Below are 22,500 nucleotides of genomic sequence, written 5' to 3' on the forward strand. Positions count from 1 at the left end.
TTCCTTACACTTCAATCCACTAGGCATTAGAGTAATCAAACTCAAGAGGTCGACATTGCACGCATAAGACCAACAGGTAGAGGCTGGAAATATTCACCAAACATAGAGAAGGAGAAAGAGAGGGTGGGGGGGTGGGGGGGGATGAGGAGGAGCGAAATTGACCTTAATAATGAAACAGCACCTGTGGACACGAAAGGTGAGCACGCCACTGGACAATCACTCAAGAAACCATTTTTCTTTTCTTATTTCAAGATTTACCGGTGGTAATATTAACCCCCGAAACCGACTGACGTCAACAGGCATTATCCACTAAATGCAATTGTGGCTAATTGAATGGCAAGTCTTACATGCAATACATACATACATTCATACATACATAGACATCGGTACCTATACATTGCACTTAGCAATTTACCGAATCTGGAATCTAAACCATCCAGTCTCAATGAAGCCTAACACAAGTAGTATGAATAAATATACAGTGAAGTGTCACACACACACACACACACACACACACACAAACATATATGTATATATATGTATGTGTGTATGTATATATATATATATATATATATATATATATATATATATATATATATTAATATATATATATTGTGTGTGTGGGTGTGTGTGTGTGTGTAAGGTTATAACTCATGGGGAATTGAGGTTTATCTTCGTGGAGGGTGTTGATTACACACAGACGCAGGCTCTCTCTCTCTCTCTCTCTCTCTCTCTCGTTAATGGAAAATATTAATTTCCTCGTTTATATACCATTAATTTAGTGTTTGGGGTACACAAACACACACCCATATATACGTGCGTGTGTGTGTGTACCCTGCATCTGAGACTCCAGGCGAACACTAAATTAATGGTATATGAAAGGGGAAATTAATATTTTCCATTAACACGAGAGAGAGAGAGAGAGAGAGAGAGAGAGAGAGAGAGAGAGAGAGAGAGAGAGAGAGAGAGAGAGAGAGCAACACCCTCCACGATGATAAACCAAAATTCCCAGGCGTTATAACCTTACGTTATCTGCCAAACATCGCACTGATATCCTATCTAATTACACGGCAGGCTATAATTAAGTGGAAAAATAATGGGAGGGGGGAGGAGTGGTATGCCCCCCCCCCCCCCCCCCTGCAAATAAATGAGAGGGCGCGCTTCCGATAACGCTTCAGGAATTAAATCCTGGAAAGCGGGTAGCAGCGTAGAGTGGCAGTTCCATCAGTGATATAGTATATATATAAATTAATCTATTTCTTGGTTCGCTGAACTTTTCTAGTAACTATCGAGATTACTTAATTTATTTTTTATGTTCTGTAACCCAAACGATTTTAGGATTACTATATAGTTATCGTAATCTTTCTAAATGTTGATGAAAATTTTAATCTTTCAAAATGTTGACAATTATTTTAATCTTTCTAAATGTTGATGATTATTTTACTCATTCTAAATGTTGAGGTGTCTTAATCTTTCTAAATGTTGATGATTATTTTAATCTTTCTAAATGATGATAAATTTAATCTTTCTACATGTTGATGATAAATTTAATCTTTTAAGTGTTGATGATAATTTTAATCTTTCAAAAAGTTGATGATTATTTTAATCTTTCTAAACATTGTTGATAATTATAATTTTTCTAAGTGTTAATGATTTTAATCTTTCAAAATGTTGATGATAATTTTAATCTTTCTAATTGTTGATGATTCATTTAATGTTTCTAAATGTTGATGATTCTTTTAATATTTCTAATTTTTTATTATTCTTTTAATCTTTCTAAATGTTGAGAGTTACGCTAGGACTATTGTGTAGAAGCCAGGACTGCCTAAGCAATAAAAAACTATAAATAAAATAAATAAATAAAATTAAATATACTGACACCACTAAGCCTCCCTCTCTAAATACCGAGTCTGACTGCGTTAACCATTTCATAATTATTAGATATATATAAATATATATATAATATACTATATATATATATATAAATTATAATATATAATTATATAATATATATATATGATAATATAATTTTTTATATAAATTATTATAGATAGATATATATTATATTGTATTATATGTATATATATATTATTATATATAATAATTATATTTATATATATATATATATATAGATATATATATTATATCATATAATATAGAGAGAGAGAGAGAGAGAGGTCATCCTAACACTCAGCTCCAAAGGGAAGGATCTCTCTCTCTCTCTCTCTCTCTCTCTCTCTCTCTCTCTCTCTCTCCATAAATATCCGGGGTTCCGCCGCTGTATAAAACCTTTGCGCTATAAAATGTAAATTATGGCAACTGGCCTCCTCACCACATCACACACCGAACGGGGAGGGGGGGGGGGGGGGGGAGGGGGGGGGGGGGGGGGGGGGGGGGTTATTTTTGGCCCGCCTGCCCGTCTACATGAATGTACTATATACATCTACCACACCAGAAGCGTTCCCTTTGTCCGACCCTTTTTCTCTCATCTGAATGAACAGATTCAATGCATCTTTCATGCCAAGTCGCTCGCTGTTTCGATCAAGTGGGGGGGGGGGTTGAGAAAAAGGAAGGTCTCAGTCGGTTGAAAAAAAATAAATAAATGGGATGAAATTGGAATAACGAGGGGAAACGTAACAAGGAGTTACAAGGATCAGGAAGTCTCATACAAGGAGTTACAAGGATCAGGAAGTCTCAAAGACTAGTTAGTCCATCCGAGGAGACATCGTGTGCTCACTTACCTGTAGGAACCAGGTTTTACTGTGCATTCACAGTGTCCTTCTGATTATGTATAACTTTCTTTTATACTCTTCCACACATGTACTTTCTCCTCCTGAGAGAGAGAGAGAGATAGAGAGAGAGAGAGGGGAAAGCCATACTTTTTTCCCCTACATATTTACACTCTTATAATTTACTAAGTTTTTATCATTAAGAAGTTCAGTTTTTGTGGTTTCTGCTTGTCTAATTGGCCGATAAAATTATCCGCACAACGCATATAAAGTTACCACAGATTACAAAAACTCAATAAAATTATTCTAAATCTGATAAAATAACAATAAATCACAAAACCCCAAAACAATTATTCAGACAACGTCGATAAAATAACAAATCACAAAATCTCAAAACAATTATTCAACCCTGATAAAATAACAATAAATCACAAAACCTCAGTACAATTATTCGCCCAATGATTATGGAATATTGATAATTCACAAGACTTCAATAAAATAATTCAGAACGTCGATCAAATTACGATAAATCACAAAACCTCAATACAATTATTCGAACCACCTTGATGAAATAACAATAAATCACAAAACCTCAATACAATGATTCGCCCAAAGCGTATGAAATATCGATAATTCACAAAACTCCAATAAAATTATTCAGACAACGTTGATAAAAATTACAATAAATCACAAAACCTCACAAAGCCGTTACATTCTTACTTCTTAATGTACTGAATAGCCGACGCTTTTTCAATCTCAATAAGGTGGATTTTAAAAGTTTTACTTCTTCCCTTTTCCTCAGCAAAACCTGCGAGCAAGTCAACTACAGAGATGCTGTAAAAACGAGGATAGGCAGCTGATTTGTTAACTAATCACTTTTTAGTCTGTCCTCTTTCCTTTGCAGACTCTCTCTCTCTCTCTCTCTCTCTCTCTCTCTCTCTCTTCTCTCTCTCGCTACACCTCCCCTCCACCACAACCATTTTAGACACTGGCTTGGCACGAGAGAGAGGAGATGGCGGGGAAGCTTGGGGATTGGAGGAGAAGGGAGGGGGGGGGGGGGGGCTGGGGGGGGTTCAAGGATGGGGGGGTAAGGATGGGAGGAGGGTAGGGATAGGAGGAGAGGGGAAGGGGATGAACATAAAAGTGTCGCGGCCGTTATCGTAAAACTTCGTCCTAATTCGCTTGCCTTAATCGACTCAATGGATGACGAATCCAACTTTTATTTCTTTTCTCTTTGGGAAAAAAAAAAAAACGTATAATAACATAATTTAATCCAGGGAAAATTTAGATCAAGGAAACGGGTCATTACCTTCAGGAGCTGACAATCTTTGAAAATATAAAGTAAATAATTTCCTCGTAGCGGTATAACGAATGGGCTTAATTTCGGTGGCCTAAATATTTCTACAAAATACACGAGAGAGAGAGGAGAGGAAAGGAAAGTTACTTAATAAGAGACCTCCTCCTTTTTTTTTTGACAATTATGGCAGCTTACATTTTAACGGGAGCCCTTACCTCTCCTGTCTCTCATTTCCTAGTCTCTCTTACAATTTCTTCCCTCCCTTCTTTCATCCCATAACAGTCGACTAACCACCTGGCACATCAATCGAGGTGGTTAGGTGAGAGTCGATAAATCGCAAGCCGTGGGTTTCGGGTTCAAGCCTTAATGCCCCTGAGAGAGAGAGAGAGAGAGAGAGAGAGAGAGAGAGAGAGAGAGAGAGACTCGTACGTTAATTGGTTTAGATTAAGTTGGCTTATGCCACCCCAAGCACATGCCCCAAGGTGGCTCGTAAGTGTGGTAAGGGATTAAACGAGGCATGGGAGCCGGTCATATCGTCCCCAGTTTGACGAACTGGAGTAAGCCATTTTTTCCTCAGCACGAGAAAATAGACTTCAAAGATATTCAGATTCTAATTAGCTCATCTTCGGTGGAAATTTCGTTGGAAAACCTGACATCGCAGACGGTTGAAATTTTGATATTACATAACATAAAACACTGAAAATATGTTGTAGAGTGTAAACAACTTAGAACTCAAAAATTCAAGCAAAGATGTAATGCGTTACTATACTACAACAATTCTTCTTGTACTTAAGGACTATTTATCCTCTTTCCGTTTTGTTATCTTCTGTAACTTCTTTCATATCTGCACCACATTCTTCGGAGGCTTGAATTTCAAGTCTATGGTCTCTGCAGTATTGTTCTGAATAATAATAATAATAATAATAATAATAATAATAATAATAATAATAATAATAATAATAATAATAATAATAATAATATAGTCCGAGGATCAGACGTGGGTTCCTTACGTCAAGAGGAATAAGAAGAATTGAGAGAAAGCAATATAAACTTATATTAAAAGAGCCATCAAAGACAGGGAAATACAACTGATTAAACAAGAGACATCAAGACAAAGGAATTATACTCTTAAAATCATCACACTTACAAAAGGAAGGAAGAAAGTTGAAAGAGGTCATTTGAAATTGTAATTATCCTGACGCTGTGACGGCGCTTGCTGCTTCACCCCAACAGCAATAAAAGGATAGTTAGGAAACGCCGCCTCAGAGCACTATTCTCACCATACCATAAAGGGAAGAGAATTCTTAAAAGAGCCTTGATCTCGAGAGCAGGCTGCACCGCTGAATACTCTACGGGTCGCATTTGCCAAATTTCACTTTACAACGGGAGAGAATTTTACAAGCAGATTTTACCTGAAGAGAGGTATTGCAAACCCCACCCTCTCCCATATGATGATGATTCAGACACTGTTCGTAACAGTTACTGGAAGGAGTGTGAGTGCTTGTGGACGCCTGAACTACCAAACGATCTCATCTTTAATAGAAGATGTTTCCACAAGTTTAACTTTTAGTTTGCATTCTGAGAGGACTTCAACAGTGTTTTCAGGGGCCAAAAATAATGACATTAAACCATCTTCGACATTTGAAAGGATACTCAGAAATCTGTCAAACTAATGTTTAATACGCGTATTGGTTACTTCGTGAAATATCATAATCACTGGGGGAGGCAGTGATAACAAATAAAGATGCAAAAAATAATTTTGGCTGGGCTAGGGTATAGCATTTGTTGGGGCATGGAGCATCTGACATCAGTTCTAGGATTATGGTGGAATTGACAGCCAAGGTTTCTGGTTTTCAAGGGTACGTTAGTATATGAATCGGATTTGATAACGTTCTGCCTTCGCTAGATGCTTACCTTAGTTTTAGTTTCATCGCCTTTATTCTAGTGCAAGAAGGAAATCATTGCAAATTACTATATATATATATATATATATATATATATATATATATATATATATATATATATATATAAATGACGTAGCTCACCCTCATGCCGATATAATACGCCAAGATAGTATGCATATGGTGCTGATATGCAGATGTGCATCGGGGAATATGAAACACAGGATGTAAATTCTGACCGCTTGTACCTTCTTTAGTACTGACGACGTCTCTTTTTAAAAATGTGCTCAGCACAGCACAGTACAATCCAGTCGATGAGAATCGACTGTGTTAGGAGGCTACCAAGAGATGACAACTTTCCCGGTCTTTTGTTTTGTACCATAATGGCTTCGGTTCAAATTGAGATATTGATCAAAACATATTGACTCCTTACGATAATGTGTATGTACAAATTGGTCCACACCGCTTTTCTTTTGTTTCTTTGTGACAGGCTATAAATCTAGTTCACTCGAGACTAATACCCGTTTTCACTAGAGTCCGACATAGCTGATAGATAAAAAAAAAATATAAGTGAGCTTTGCAACTGCTATCAATATCACAATTCTTATGATTTGGCGGCGTTTGGAACGTGTTCCTTTATAGAACGTGTTGTTTTATGTAACGTGGTCCTTAACCAATACCTAAAAAGACCAAATTTTGGGGGGAACTGTGTAGCATAAGGGTCCACTTTCTGGCTTTTCTAAAAGTACATTGCAGTCTAGACTTTCGTACTTTGTCAAAAGCACTGGCAAAAACAATGTAAATGATGTCGATTTAGCTATGTAATTGTAGGATTCCTTATTATCAACTACTTGATTAAATCAACTATGATACTGAAAACAGATACACTTTGGATGAATGGGAGAAGCTTAATATCAATTACATGCATGACGATTACAACTGTCACAACGAGTTCATCTGTCACTGTGAGTGTCTCAAAAGTTCATAATAAGGATATAGGTCAGTATGGCTTCAGAATGTCTTTCGTGATTGGAATTTGGTTCTGGATAAGTGATGAAGGGTTAGAAAAATTGCCCATGTCACTATTTGATAAGGAACCTCATCATGGAAGTAGGAACGGTTTCTCCAGTTCTTTGAGAGAGAGAGAGAGAGAGAGAGAGAGAGAGAGAGAGAGAGAGAGAGAGAGAGAATCTTTCATATTTAGTAAAACAAAAATTCTTAATAGACTTGCTAACCGTTCCGTATGAAAAAAAAAATCACTACGTGAAAAAGCTAGGAATGCAAAGGAACGACGAAAATAAACAAATGAAAAACAGGATAGAAAATCTTCGTAAAAGAAACATCCCCATCACGGCCTATGACAGTAATCCTCTTTCCCTTTTCTCGAGCTGCCAAGGAAACGTTTCCCCAAAGACGTGCAAAGTAAAATAAAAAAAAATGGCTGGCATTTTCCAGACACTTGTATACACAAGCAGACAGAAGCAAAAGTACATAGCGCAGGGGACACAAAACCGAAAGAATATTCGTACTGCCAGAGAGAGAGAGAGAGAGAGAGAGAGAGAGAGAGAGAGAGAGAGAGAATACTTCTTAAAAATCTGACTCCTTAGCCTTCCCACCTAGCTGATGCTTATAATCCAAGACGAAAGACACCAGCTTTCACCTTCCTCAAAACCGAAAGGTGGTTTTCAGGGGTTTCCTAACTATGACTGAAGAATTTCAAAACAATTCTGAAGAAAAATAATAATATACAAAAGGACCTTATTTGGTTTAGGCTAAGTTAGAATACACAAGATTGAGTGGTAGCGTTTTCTCAAGGTATAAATTCAATATTAAAATATTCTCTCAATATTACTTCCATTAAGATTCAAATATCTATAACCGAAGACAATTGTAAGATTTAAAACGATGGCCTAGCGCTGGGACCTGTGAGGTCATCCAGCACGGAAAGGGATATTGAGAGTGAAAAGGGTTTGAAAGGAAAATTGAGAATAAACAAGGTTTGAAAGGAAATTCGGCAGTTAAACAATTTTAAGATGACGGTGGAAAGTAGGATAGAAGAATGGAAGAAAGGGAATTTGGACGAAGGTATGTAAGAGAACAGTGGAAAAAAAAACCTACACGAGTGCAGAAACGAATAATAACGAAGGAGTGAAAATGTATTAATAATAGCTTCGAAAAGCAGGAGAACAACATGAACAAAAGGAAAGAAAAAGAAGCGAAAAACTAGGAACCAAAATTGCAAAAGTTGTGAAAACTCGGGACGTGTGGGAGGGGAAGAGATAGAAACTATTTGAGACAATTACCGAATAATGCAGCAAAAGTAAAATACAACGAATGGAGAAAGACGAACGCACTGAAAATACAAAGAAACCACGAAAATCATTAAGAGAACAACGATGATGAAAGAGGGCGCATGAATATGGTATGAAACTTGTAAAAAAACGCGAGGAAGTTTCTTCGGCCCAATCGAGTTTTCTGTACAGTGTATAATTCAGTATGAGCCGTGGCCCATGAAGCTTTCAGCCACGGCCCGGTGGTGGCCTGTCCTATGGCGTTGCCAGACGGATGATGATGACCAACTTTAACCTTAAAATAAAAAATACCGAGGCTAAAGGGCTGCAATTTGATGTGATTCATGACCAGAGTCTGGATGATCAACATATCAACCTGCAGTCCTCTGGCGTCGCCAGTTTTTAAGATCTGAGGACGGACAGAAAAGTGCGGACGGACAGACGTACCCGTCATAATAGCTTTCTTTTACAGAAAACTAAAATGGCTACAAAATAGTGAGTCTTCAGGAAGCACAAGCGTTAAGGGAAAGCCAATGCAGAGACGGATAGAGCGAAAAAACACAAAAAACAAACACTGGAGGAAATGGAAATACAATCTCGCTAAGACCGTTTGCTAAGGAAATCGTAAAACGGGGACGAGAGAGAGAGAGAGAGAGAGAGAGAGAGAGAGAGAGAGAGAGAGAGAGAGAGACTGACTGGTGTTCATATCAGTTATTGAAAAAGCAACCTATTACATTCTACCAGCTTCCCCATTTCTTACTGCATGACCTCTCGTATCAGGCAGCCAATAAAACACTTGACCAGTTATGAGAAATACGCCAATTACATTACAGTCGTTCGCCCTAGCCCACAATTAGCGATTTTAATTTCAGCGACTTTTGTTGCTAAAATTAACCTTCATTTAAAATCAATTCAAAATCACCTCACAAAAAAAATAGTTCATTACCCCAGGGAGGCAGAGGGGAAAGTGTCCTTAACGTTCCAATATCAACAGAAAAGTCTTCAATAAAACGAACTCTCCGGATAGAACCAAATTAAATGAACCTCAGGAGTTTAATATTGAAGACTCACAGAGGATGAGACATCATAAATATCCTTCAAGGAGACGACTCAAAACTTCTATTGACATGACTCGATTATTAGCAAACTTTCTTCCATTCCCTCCCCCCTCCTCCTCCTCCTCCTCCTACCCTTTTCTATTCCAACAAATCCAGAAAAGATCCAAAGATCCAAATACCATCACGGAACATATTCAGGGATAGCACCAACGATTCTGGAACCAAGTCTTGTGCGTCTGCGCAAACTTTCTCTCTCTCTCTCTCTCTCTCTCTCTCTCTCCTCTAACTCTCTCTCTCTCTTTCTCTCTAACACACACACAGATATAATATATATATATATATATATATATATATATATATATATAATATCTGTGTGTGTGTGTGTGTGTGTGTTACACACAAACTGAGTTGTGCGGCAGAAAAAAATGTCCAAGAAGATGTAAAAAAAAATTCAAGATTCTACAGTTTTACTAATAGTTCCTTTCAATCTGTCCACAACGAAAGACAAATATTTACATTTCTGGAAATCTTAACTAAGACATAAAATAAACTTCTCAATGACCCGATTACAGTTTTACACTTTAAAACACTATGTCAAACAAGACTCACACAACTCCATATATGTTTTGCTAACTATATAAAAAAGAAGAAAAAATCCCATACAATACAGAAAATACGTAAAAGCTTCAAACAAGAAGTATTATTCTAATAAGCTTAAACCTGACAGCTTACGGTGGTATTGCAGAATATCGACATAGGCTTACATGCATACATACATATCATCAAGTAAGCGTCTTTAAACAAAAATGTACTAAACAAGACTTTGACGTTTACAAGGATGAATAAAATAGCTAAAATTAATCAATCTTCAGGAAACGGAAATAGGTGTTGAACACAACAAGCAGGAGTGTTCCATTAGGGTGCTACTTTATCGAAGGGGGATTATCTTAAATAAACATAGATAAGATACTGTGGTGGTGATGATACTTCAACAATGGAGAGAGAGAGAGAGAGAGAGATACAACATCAAACCAAGAGAGCTCCTAGTTGTGGGAGCAAAAACAAGGACCCTCATCTTCTTTCCATTCTATTTATTAGCTTCCAGTTCTCAGAACCGCTCCGTGGTCTGATATTGAAAGAACCTCCCCCCACCTCCCCCCTACCAAAAGAATACCCCCACAACCAATCTTTGAGGCTTTGCCCTTCCAATATTTCCCTCTAAGAGGAAACCTTTCGAGACAAATAACATTCGAATCTCCCTGGCTTCGGTGATCTCAGAGGAATGGTCGGACATCGCACCTTGAGCTTTCTTAGAGGGATCCGGTGTGGAGGAGGAGGAGGAGGCACCACACATCAAAGATCCGAATTTGGGACCAGCGATACCTCAAGTCCTTCATAGGACTACTTCGGGGAAAGGGGTGTGTGAAGGACGCGACAGGAAAAAAAAAAAAAAACAGACGTTTTCAATCATACTTCCTTAGGATTTAGTGAAGTCTTTAATTGTCCTGTGTTTTTTATGTATATATATATATATATATATAGTATATATATATATATATATATATATAATATATATATATATATGTGTGTGTGTGTGTGTTGTGTGGTGTGTGTGTGTGTGTGTGTATACGTATATAAGTGATTCTAGATTGCGAATCATGTCACCGGCAGCTGTGGAGAATGTCCGTTGCTTGTAGTAGCTAATCTGTCATATGATGCTAGAAGAGTGAATCAGCGAAGGTAGATGAATATAATTTGAACGTAATAGGTACCATACAGGAATTTCACCTAACTTCCATTTCGTTAAAAACTTTCGTAAGCATAAATAAATCAATGTGGTAACCGAGGAATTGATTATATGTATCTGTCATCGACTTCTTACAAAATTCATTATAATCTCATTAATTTACGATCACATAAGATAAGCCAACTCACTCTCTCTCTCTCTCTCTCTCTCTCTCTCTCTCTGGAAGGAAGGAAGGAAGGAATATATGTTTGCCCTGATTACGCAATTACGCAGAGGCTATATACAAGAACTGAAAGGCATTTAAGTTCAACAACGGCATATTCACGAAGGCATCCAACTGAGAGAGAGAGAGAATTTTCTAGTAGAAGATCTTTTATCATGCAGGCGACGAGAGAGAGAGGAGAGAGAGAGAGAGAGAGAGAGAGAGAGAGAATATCTCATGTAGACATTTTATTATGCAGGTGATATTTGCTAGGTGCTGAAATGACCAGAGAGACTGAGAGAGCTGGGCTTTTTAAACAGACACGACTTTCTCATACAAGTGAAAGAGCTTACTTACTGGTATGGGGATAATAAAACTACGAGCAGAGAATATTTGTCATCGCAACTACCACAAGTCACAAATACTCGTGAAAATAAAAATCCAACTTTGGTCATTTGAAAATCTGCTGACTCGACGAAATATCGCCGGAGACGGCGTTTAATGTATCTCATGAATATTCTCCCCAGTGTGAATTTGGGCAAGATGCCAATCCCCTTCACAGTCCAAAAGGGACCAACTTATGCCCGGATATCTGCCCATAAAACCCACTCTGAACATCCATCCTCACTGGTTGATGCAAATCCCTTTCTCTCTCGACTCTCCCATTTAACAGCCACGCCCGTGCGATTTTCACTCTCTCTCTCTCTCTCTCCAATATATATATATATATATATATATATATATATATATATATATATATATATATATATATAAATAAAAGGCCCATTACAATACTGTAGTTTAAGGCTAAGGACTATATTTTGGTGGACTAACTTCTACCCTTATCATGTTAGTCCACCAAACCAAAACACAGTCCTTAGCTTTAAACCAGTGTTTTAATGGGTCTTTTATACTCGAGACGTATTCTGTTTTAACAGGAGAGAGAGAGAGAGAGAGAGAGAGAGAGAGAGAGAGAGAGAGAGAGGAGAGAGAGAGAGACTGACTAACCCACAAAGCACGATTATGAAATTTAATAACTTCTCGAAAGAACAACAGCATCCCTTCCTCTTCAATACACAACTCATAAGAACATGTGTTATAGTGCATATACTTATAGACATACAAACATGAATATACATTAGCACACAAAAATATCCATACAAACTTACACACATACAAACATTTACTTACCCTTACCTAAACCACGATCAAATTTCAATGCCTGACCTAACAACACAACTTATCTCGACAGAATTAAACGGTGAATTATCTAAAAAAAAAATTAATTGAAAAGGAAACCTGATTAAATTTATTTAATTTTACCACATCGTGTCGCGGCGACATTCTCCTTTCATTACTTTATCTCTTTATCTCGGAGCGAACTTCACTGAGAAAGGATTCTCAGACGCAAACGTGCTCCCCAAGGGTCAGCCCCGACTTATCGGAGCTCTTGATCTTTCTAAGGCCTCCTGATATCTACTTCACTCCACGAGAGAGAGAGAGAGAGAGAGAGAGAGAGAGAGAGACTCCACAAGATAATGATGAGAGAAACTCCACAAGATGTTGATGTTGAGAGAGAAACTCCACAAGATGATGATGATGATGAGAGAGAGAGAGAGAGAGAGAGAGAGAGAGAGAGTTCACAAGATAATGGTGAGAGAAAGATAAACTCCAATGATGATGATGATGATGATGATGATGAGAGAGAGAGAGAGAGAGAGAGAGAGAGAGAGAGAGAGAGAGAGAGAGAGAGAGAGACTTCAGATACAATTCTGACTAAATTCTAATCTATGGAACACTTGCCGTAATATCTAACACTAACCATTAACCCTATTCTTGCTGGCTTTCAGTTACATTTACGACTGAATTCTAATTCTATGAAATGAAACACCTGCGTCATGTTTAACAATATGGTCATGAACCCTATTGATCCTGAATCATGATTTGACAACAAACACCCACATAATATGGGCGCTCTTCAGTACTATCCTTCAATGAAAAAAAAAAAAAAAAAATCTTACTCCCAACGCAGATTTAAAAAATGAAAAATTACACGCAAACACCAGCGTTGAAACCCAACCCACTGAGGCCTATGAGCTAACAAAAAAAAATAAAGCGTCACCACATATATAATAACAGGGGACAAGTTGAAGAGAGTCAAGGACTTGGGACGAGAGTGCCAAAAGAAGTATCATTACTGGGAGTGGGTTGAGTTGGCACGCTGAAGGGGCTTGGGCTACTTCGGAGGGGGGTGGGGGTAGGAAGGAGTGGGGGGAGGGGGGGTGGGTTGACATAACATCAGAGGAACACGAAAGATAAGGAAGGAGTGGAGTAGGACTCGGGTCTCGGTCACCGACAGGTGTGACAATGAATAATTATGACGTAAGAGGTTATCCCAGTCTCATAAAAGGAGATTGGAGCTCCCCCCTGCCGAAAAATGGGTGTTGAAAAATAATTGAAAAAAAAATCCTACTAAGGAAAATCTCTCGCTCTCTCATGGTGATGGCAAGGAAGCACTAATATATCTACATATAAATATAAATAAATATATAAATAAATATAGGAATGTATGCATACTATCCTCTCTCTCTCTCTCTCGTCTCTCTCTCTCTTGCTCTCTCTTCTCTCTCTATATATATCTATATATATATATATATATATATATATATATATATATATATATAAAAATATATATATATATATATATAATATATATATATATATGTGTGTGTGTGTGTGTGTGTGTGTGTGATGTATATATATATATATATATATATATGTATATGTATATATATAAACGTATGGGGAAGAAAAATATCAACGAACAAGCAAAAGCAAATAAATGAACTTTCCAACATCCCCTCTGGAGGAAAAAAAAAAAAAAAAAAAAAAAAAAAAAAGTCCAGCGCTCCCAAGCTACAACTCTGTCAAGATTAACTTCTGTTGTCATGGAAAATGGCAAAGGAACAAGGGAAAACACTGACACAGAACAACGGAAAAACATGGAAAATGATGAATGGGTGATCGTGGGCGGCGGGGAGGACGGGCGGGTGGGCTGAGAGAGGAGAGAGAGAGAAGAGAGTAGAGAGAGAGATGAGAGAGCTCACCTTCCGAGCGTTCAATAGGAATCTACTGGTGTCGAGATCCTTCCAAAAGACAGAATGGCACTTGTGTCAACACATCCTCGGCTCCAGTGGGCCGAGAAGTCCTACATCGGAGGAGACAATAAAAGGGAAAAAAAAGAGCTTACGCTGAGCACAACAAAGCCGCCCCCCCCCCCCCCCCCCACCGAGCCAGTATATATTGCGAGCACTTGAGGGGGAGGCGTCCCCGCTTCGACCTCTATTCTGCAGAGACGATCGGAAACAAAAGATCTCCTCAGGCGACGCCACAATAAAATAAGACGCTTAGCCAACGATTCGGCTCCCGGGGAAAGATGCCAAAGTCCTTGGCATGGATGTCGGAAGGGCATTCAGGACGTTTGTTAAAATAAAAACTATATATATATATATATATATATATATATATATATATATATATATATATATGCGTATATATATATACACATATAATATATATATATATATATATATATATATATATATATATAGTATATATATATTATATATATATATATATATGCGTATATATATATACACAATAATATATATATATATATATATATATATATATATATATATATTATATATTATATATATATCGAGCTACAATGTCCTTTAATATCTAATTCGCTCTACCTCGGAATTAATATATTTTCAATATATGCTTAACCGAAGGGAATTTTTTCTCGATAATAGATTTGCCTGGACCAGGGCGCGAACCTATGGATCCTTTCAAACCCAGGAAAAAGGCGTCAGTGAAGCTTTATCTACTACACCACCGCGAGAGGTGGTGTAGTAGATAAAGCTTCACTGACGTTCCTGGGTTTGAAAGGATCCATAGGTTCGCGCCCTGGTCCAGGCAAATCTATTATCGAGAAAAAATTCCCCTTCGGTTAAGCATATATGAAAATATATTAATTCCGAGGTAGAGCGAATTAGATATAAAGGACATTGTAGCTCGATATATGTATATGAATCACGGAAATGTGATATGACTTATATATATATATATATATATATATATATATATATATATATATATATATATATATATATATATATATATATATATGTAAGTATTCGGAAAATAATACAAGTTCCATAACAATAACCTACAGGAAAACTCTCAGGCAACAACAAAAAGTTACAAAGTATGAATTTTTGCACGTCAGTAATATAAACTACACTCAAAATGAAAAAGTAAATTTCGCAAAATATAAAAATACATGAATGTGTATGATATTCAGGTCAGTTTTTCGTCTGAAAACACAAGAATCGAGAAATACGTCTCTAAGAGTTTCTTTAGACATAAGGTAGAAAATGGCTGGATATCAGCCATGGAAGACTTAATGAAACTAGATAAAACTCTTCAACTTAAAAAGCTTATAAACGATATTACGAATAATGTTTAATAAAATAATGCCTAGTAATTGCTCTTAAAAGTCTCAGTGCCAATTAAAACCGATACACGAAGCAACCAAACGCGAACATCCAGCACTTAACTGGCTCTTCATATTATTCACGCAGATTCTTCAAAGCATGAGCAACTCCCAATTTGCTACAACGAGGACAAAACGAATCGGCAACAATATACATAGTATTCATTTGTCCCTCTTGACGAGTATAAGCTGGACCAAGGACCTGTCAAGGAATTATTTCGTAAAGCGACTTTACAAGAAGACTGGAAACTGAAAGTGGAGTGGAGAGGACATCGGATATCCTTAACCCTCGTCTTTTATGTTTATTAATGAGCACCATCCAGTTTGCAAATATATTACGAGAGAGAGAGAGAGAGAGAGAGAGAGAGAGAGAGAGAGAGAGAGAGAGAGAGAGAGAGAGAGAGAGAGAGGCATGTCGATGTGCCATTTAAATTACGAGGTAAACTTAAAACTTATTGATGAACCATTGATAATTACGAGGTAAACTTAAAAGTTATTAATGAACCACTGAAGTGCGCAAAACTATATTCACCATTTAAAACAAAACCCACCAGATCAATGGAGGACGCAAAAAAAAAAATGAATAAATAATAAAATAACAAAACAAATACACACACAGCAAGTCGTGGGATAAAACGTCTCCCAAAATCTTGCACATGACCTGAAAAATGAAATCGCAGACCAGAATCAAAACTAAACGTGCACAGCGTCTCGACCCAACCAGATGTGTAAAACAGCCCCGGGAGAAGAGGTCGGGGATTCGAAACCCGCCCTTGCGTCTCCAGAGCACAGAGAACAAAACTGGTTTCTCGGGCAATGTGGATCAAGTTCAAGGCCAGAGCAGCTCATTATCATCATCATCATCACCATCAGCAACAAAATCCCTAAATGTGTCTCAGAAGTCAAAACTGTTATTTAAGGAGACAACAATAACATCTTATTTTATCAGCGGTAGTTGAAGCTCAGGACACGAGAGGACAATAAATCGAGAGAACAATACGTTCAGATAAGATAATACGACCCTAAGTTCGCTCTTATGACAGCATGTACTTTCGAGTGGGAAGTGGGGAGTGAGGAGGGAAGTGGAAGTAGAAGAGAGAGAGAGAGAGAGAGAGAGAGAGAGAGAGAGAGAGAGAGAGAGAGAGAGAGAGAGAGAGAAATGCAGCCGAGTCTCTCTCAGCTTGACGAACACGGAAATTTGAAATATTTAATGAAAGGAGCAAGAAGAAAAAAAATAAAGGTAAGAAATCTATCCTGACTGACACTTAAAAAAAATAAATTCAATGCTAATAATAAACATCTTAACATCACTTTAGACATAATCAAGACAAGCACACAAAAATAATCAAACTGCTAAACTGCTATTGATACAAAGACCTTTAAAGTAAAGACGACTGAAAATGGAAACGGGGGAAAAAAAACCTTCCAAATTCTTCCATCCATCAGCGAAGAGGAGTCCGATGCATTTATATCTGTCACAGGCAACTTATAAATTATATTAAGGAATGCCAGCATCATCATCAGTCATCCTCGGGTAGTGGAAGGAGGAGGAGAACAGGATGATGACCAGAGACGAGAGGAGAAAAGGCGACGCAAATTAGGGAAGGCCCTTAAAAACAAAGGAATCTCCTGAAAACGAACGGTTTACTTTCAGAAGAAAAAGTTTAACAAGACACTCTGAGCTGGGGGCGGGGGGGATTTCGAAAAATGCTCTTACACTTAAAAAAATAATGAGAATGTGCTGTACAAACACGCATGCAAGTACACACACACACACACACACACACACACACACACACATATATATATATATATGTGTGTGTGTGTGTGTGTGTGTGTGTGTGTACTCTAATATAATTATACGTATATATATATAATATATATATATATATATATATATATATATCTATATATATATATATATATATATACATATATATATATATATTACAAATAATGGTGAGAGAGAGAGAGAGAGAGATAAATGGATTCACTCCAGAATAAACCCAGACGCGGCAAGAGAGAGAGAGAGAGAGAGAGAGAGAGAGAGAGAGAGAGAGAGAGAGAGAGAGAGAGAGAGAGAGAGAGAGAGGATGAGAGAGAGAGAGAGGATGCTCATCCCATCAAAAGATGCAGGATTCCTCCTTTCATCTGATGGCACCTTGACGTCATAATTTGCCATTTGTCCAGCCCTCAAGACCCCGGTCCATTGAACTCCATCACATATCGACGTCTCGGACTGAAATATGGAAACCTCTGGCCACTTGCAATTTTCCCCTCGTTTCTTGGAAAAGATATGGAGGGCCATTTTCTAAACTCGCAATTTATTCTCTATGGCTCTCTCTCCTCTCCACGCATGGGATATCAGTCTCTACTATATATAATATATATATATATATATATATATATATATATATATATATATATATACACATACACACACATACATAATATATATACATACATACATACAATACATACATACATACATACATACATACATACATACATACATACATACATATACATACATATATATATATATATATATATATATATATATATAAATATATATATATATAAATATATATACATATATATATATATATAAATATATATACATACTATATATATATATATATATATATCACCTATAAAAAGGCCCATTAAAACACTATATATATACCTTATCTACATTAAAAAGGGTCCAGGAATCCACCAAACATTGTGAAGAATATTTTATTAGGAACGTTTCATACTACTTCAGAGTACATCTCAGCCTGTAATTATAAATTGTGACAATTTAATTAACAGTAAAATAACACATTAAGACTAAAACATTAAGATAATAAGTTAATTAAAAACCTTAGAGAACATTTAAAACAAGCAATAGTACTAAAAACTTTAAAAAATATGGTAATTAAAATTTATAGAAACATTTAAAACAAATAATGAGAGGACAAGTACCCTAAGTGAAAGTAGAGAAGGGAATGATTTGAAAACACAGTTCGGCCCAGATCTCAGTTATGCTAAATACAACGTGGCAGCAGCCACGTTTGCATTAGAGAAGGAACCAGTCGTTTGATGTATAATGACTCAAGTGTCGTTAAGTAATTGTTGGGAGTGCTGTCAATGATTGAGAAATGTGTTTTATCAATATTAATTTTACATATTTTGGCGTGGTTACGGATATTGGATAATTCTGGATTTGTTATTCGTTGTCCTGTTCTGTAGCTAAAACCATAAGTGACTAAGAATATCTCACTTTTAGTAACCGTTACGTCGACGTAACGGTTACTAAAAGTGAGATATTCTAGTCACTTAGGTGTTAGCTACAGAACAGGACAACGAATAACAAATCCAGAATTATCCAATATCCGTAACCACGCCAAAATATGTAAAATTAATATTGATAAAACACATTTCTCAATCATTGACAGCACTCCCAACAATTACTTAACGACACTTGAGTCATTATACATCAAACGACTGGTTCCTTCTCTAAATGCAAACGTGGCTGCTGCCACGTTGTATTTAGCATAAACTGAGATCTGGCCGAACTGTGTTTTCAAATCATTCCCTTCTCTACTTTCACTTAGGGTACTTGTCCTCTCATTATTGTTTTAAATGTTTCTATAAATTTTAATTACCATATTTTTTAAAGTTTTAGTCTATTGCTTGTTTTTAAATGTTCTCTAAGGTTTTTAATTAACTTATTATCTTAATGTTTTAGTCTTAAGTGTTATTTACTGTTAATTAAATTGTCACAATTTATAATTACAGGCTGAAGAGTACTCTGAAGTAGTATGAAACGTTCCTAATAAAATATTCTTCACAATGTTTGGTGGATTCCTGGACCCTTTTTAATGCTCTCATCTGATTGAATATCTACATTATATATATAATCATATATATATATATATATATATATATATATATATATATATATATATATATATATTCATATACATATATAAGTATATATACATGTGTGTATATATATATATACATATATATTACATAATGTACCTACGGCATATATACACTATACAGTAATATATATATATATATATATATATATATATATATATATATCTATATATAGAGAGAGAGAGAGAGAGAGAGAGAGATGAGAGAGAGCAGAGAGAGAGATGAGAGAGAGAGAGAGAAGAGAGGAGAGAGCGAGAGAAAGTTAAGTTGAGTTGTGACCCCCAGCAAACCTCACTAAGACGACCACAAAATTTCTTCATTGGAGCACCAAAGACGCTTTTTATTTATTTATTTACCTACCCTTAAGTTTTTCAAATGCCTTAAATAATAATACATACAAATTCAGGATCATATAAATATGTGTGTATTTCTAATATCTCGGCTCTTCCATGAAACGGATCTGTAAATAATAATCGCTCTCCTGCAACTAACAAGCATCTGCGCTTCACTGTGATCAAACTCATCCTTTCATCAATCTCCCATTTTCACTGGACAATTCAGAGTCGCATAGATTCCAATTAAACGGACACAATCTCTCTCTCTCTCTCTCTCTCTCTCTCTCTCTCTCTCTCTCTCTCTCTCTCTCTGTGTTAAAATTCTTCCTCCTTCCATCCATTTCCAGCAGCGCCTGCAATCAATGCTGTGTGTATTGCAGAAGGCCGTCCCCCTATTCCAACAAACGCTGAAGTAATGGTATCTGTTCCTATGTTCCTCTGGGGAGCCTTGGCGTCGAACTCGTGGGAAGGAACGGGTTTCTGATCAGTTGGAAGTAGTCGAGGGAAGGACGTGAAGGGAAGAAAAAAAGTGGCAGGGAAACTGGGAAACAAAAGGAAGGTCCTGCCGTCAATTTCGGGAGGGGGAATCTTAACTGGAAACGGTCTCATTGTTAGGCATTGCTTTCGAAAAGATGGAGGCAGCCATTTAGAGATGGGAAATCAGTTTCTTTTAGACTGGAATCTTTCACGAAAGGCAATTCTTAATTTCAACAAAACAAAAAGTTTGGGGCACAGACGAGAGAGTCACAAGCAGAACAAAATCAGTTCGTTACACAAACACTTTCAGGTCTTGGAACAGTTTAAGAATGTTATAAAATCAAAGTTCTGACAAGTGGAATATAATCATTTCAATAACTGTCATGCTCTCAAACGACTAAAACAAATTCTATGGAATGTTATACGTTAAAATAACTGGAACATTGTACAGATGTTGAACACATCTCAGACAGATTTTCTAGGAGACAAGTGGAAGCAACTTCTCTGAAGTCGACCTATATTAGGACAATCTATAAACCAAATGGCTTAATAAAATTCTTCCAAAACATATATATTTAACCGTGTTAATATACGCAAGTGTCTAAAAGGAGGAATTTTATTCTACTAATTAACAATATATTTAAAAATACAGTTAGAAATCTAGGGACAACATATTTTCCAAAGGCAAAAATTACACGCAATCAGACGAACGACAAGGGAAACTGAATCCTTTTTCTAGCCCAGGCCAGATGATTATGAGAAAATTGGAAAGAAATGGATGGGGCTTATCTACGAAGAAAGCGATGTTAAGTAATTGTGCAACTGTTTACCTGCTGATCGTCCCAAACAAACTTGTTCAAGCAAATACCCCTCATTTAAAGACAAGATAACAGTTAGTATGCAATGAACACCGCAGTATTATAAAACATAATAAAGTTATTTCCAAACATCTTAAAATAATAATACTTAAATGCTAAATTAAATTTAAAAAAATTATACAAAATCTATTCAACGAATTTTGGAACGCCATTAAAACAAGATGTTTGTGATGTTTGTGACTGGGGATTCAAGGAACTTCAAGAAATGCCAACGTACGCTGCTGGCGAGACATCAGACAAGCAGACAAGCACACAACAGCAATTTCTAAGGAAAAGAGGATACCAAAGGCGAGTCCTCCTGAGAGGAGCGCTACTATAGCTCATTTCTCAAAACTTTTCAGGCCGCCATGGTATTTCGCATCCCTCAAAGTCAGGCCTTGCTGGAAACAGGAACGCTCAAAGGCCTTGCTGGAAACAGGAACGCTCAAAGGCCTTGCTGGAAACAGGAACGCTCAAAGGCCTTGCTGGAAACAGGAACTCTCAAAGGCCTTGCTGGAAACAGGAACTCTCAAAGGCCTTGCTGGAAACAGGAACGCTCAAAGGCCTTGCTGGAAACAGGAACGCTCAAAGGTCCTTGCTAGAAACGGAACTCTCATAGGCCTTGTTGGAAACAGGAACTCTCAAAGGTCCTTGCTGAAACATTAACTCTCAAAGGCCTTGCTGGAAACAGGAACGCTCAAAGGCCTTGCTGGAAACAGGAACTCTCAAAGGCCTTGCTGGAAACAGGAACTCTCAAAGGCCTTGCTGGAAACAGGAACGCTCAAAGGCCTTGCTAGAAACAGGAACTCTCAAAGGCCTTGCTAGAAACAGGAACTCTCAAAGGCCTTGCTGGAAACAGGAACGCTCAAAGGCCTTGCTGGAAACAGGAACGCTCAAAGGCCTTGCTGGAAACAGGAACGCTCAAAGGCCTTGCTGGGAACAGGAACACTCAAAAGGCCTTGCTGGAAACAGGAACTCTCAAAGGCTACGCTGCAGCTTCCAGTCTCTTCCTTATATTCCAGTATGCAAGCAAATCGCACTTGAAAGGCGTCCATGCATACACGAGAAGGCGCCCCCCCCCCCCCAAAAAAAAAAAAGGAACGTTTAAACAGGGG

General features: G+C 37.1%; 1 protein-coding gene across 2 annotated transcripts in view; it reads right to left on the bottom strand.

Moving 5' to 3' along the window:
• Positions 1-22,500, bottom strand: part of LOC135221056 (serine/threonine-protein kinase PLK1-like) — a 430,202-nt gene that overhangs the window by 131,366 nt on the left and 276,336 nt on the right. The window lies entirely within an intron of this gene.

The sequence above is a fragment of the Macrobrachium nipponense genome, chromosome 2 (assembly GCF_015104395.2).
Source record: "Macrobrachium nipponense isolate FS-2020 chromosome 2, ASM1510439v2, whole genome shotgun sequence".
NCBI lineage: Eukaryota > Metazoa > Arthropoda > Malacostraca > Decapoda > Palaemonidae > Macrobrachium > Macrobrachium nipponense.